This window comes from Octopus bimaculoides, chromosome 1 (assembly GCF_001194135.2).
Source record: "Octopus bimaculoides isolate UCB-OBI-ISO-001 chromosome 1, ASM119413v2, whole genome shotgun sequence".
Taxonomy (NCBI): Eukaryota; Metazoa; Mollusca; class Cephalopoda; order Octopoda; family Octopodidae; genus Octopus; species Octopus bimaculoides.
In genome coordinates this window covers 88831481-88832908 of record NC_068981.1, presented here as the reverse complement: position 1 = coordinate 88832908, position 1428 = coordinate 88831481, and the positions used below count along the sequence as shown (strand labels likewise).

At 39.2% G+C, this 1428-nt stretch overlaps 1 protein-coding gene across 1 annotated transcript in view; it reads right to left on the bottom strand.

The window, feature by feature from the left end:
- Positions 1-1405, bottom strand: part of LOC128246973 (piggyBac transposable element-derived protein 3-like) — a 123824-nt gene extending 122419 nt beyond the window's left edge. The window contains exon 1 of the mRNA XM_014929263.2: positions 422-1405. The gene's annotated coding sequence lies outside the window, so the exon portion shown is untranslated. The remainder of the gene's footprint in view (positions 1-421) is intronic.
- Positions 1406-1428: the final 23 nt, after the last annotated feature.

The following is a 1428-nucleotide window of genomic DNA, read 5'->3' as shown; positions in this document are numbered from 1 at the left end:
ATATATATATATATATATATATATATACATATAAGTATGTATGTATGTATATTGCCTTCAAAATGAAGGCAGATGGGATGGTCACATCTGGAATCGCTTTGGTCATAGGTCAGTTCCAATTCGAGTCAGATCTCACCTGAAGCTAGACAACAATCGTAGCAATAACTATGATTAAGTACTATAGCAACAACAGCAGGAAAGCACCGCAACAACAACATCAACAACACCAATAAACGATATCCTCTCCCCACCCCCACCAACACTACTTCTACTACTACGAGTACTACTATTTATTATCATTATTATTATTATATTATTATTATTTTTATTATTAGTAGTAGTAGTATTATTGTTGTTGTTATTATTACGGCTACTATTACTACTGTTACTGCTGCTGTTATTACAACAAAGGGCTTCTTACCTGCCTCGGAATCCGTTTTCGTTCACCTTTCGTGTAATCGGTAGGATCCTGTGATTAAGACATCGAAGGAATTGCCTTGTATGATGTATTTTGTGTGTAGGCTGAATGTTGTGTGTGTGATGGTGGTAGGGGGGGGGCACGTGTGTGCGTGTGTGTGGGAGTGTAAGGGGGTGGCGAAGAGGGAGAAATATGTTGTATGCCTTGTATGTGTGTGTGTATGTGTGTGTGTGTGTTACGTTTAAGTGTGTCTATGTGTATGTGTATGTGTGTGAATGTGTGCGTGTTTGTGTGTGTGTGTGTGCGTGTTTGTGTGTGTGTGTTACTTTTAAGTCTCTGTGCGTATGTGTATGTGTGTGAATGTATGCGTATGAATGTGTGCAGGTTTGTGTGTGTATGCGTGTGTGTGTGTGTTACGTTAAGTGTGTCTATGCGTATGTGTAAGTGTGTGAATGTGTGCGTGTTCGTGTGTGTGTGTGTGTGTGTGTGTTACGTTTAAGTGTGTCTATGCGTATGTGTATGTGTGTGAATGTGTGCGTGTTTGTGCGTGCATGTGCGTGCGTGTGTGTGCGTGCATGTGTGTGTCTGTTAGTGTGTGTGTGTATGTGTGCGCGCGCGCACGTGTAAGTGTGGATATTGAGCGTTGTATTGTGTTGTCGAGTCTGTCGTGACGGGGAGACTCTGTGAGACTGTGTACGTGCGTGTATGTATATATATATATGTGTGTGTGTGTGTGTGTGTGTGTGTATGTGTGTGTGTTTGTGTATGTATGTATGTATGTATGTTTGTGATAGCAGAGAGTGATCTCTGTTATACGTACGGTAAGCAATGTTGCACAAAGAAACAAGCAGTAGGATGATAAAGTCGGTCTAAATTTTTTTTATCTCTTTTATATTTTCTTTCTGTCTATTTTTTTTTTATTTTCTTCGCGTATTTTTTACGTGTCCATGGTAAATATGCAATCATATAAACTATATATTTATATACATCATACATACACACACACAAAT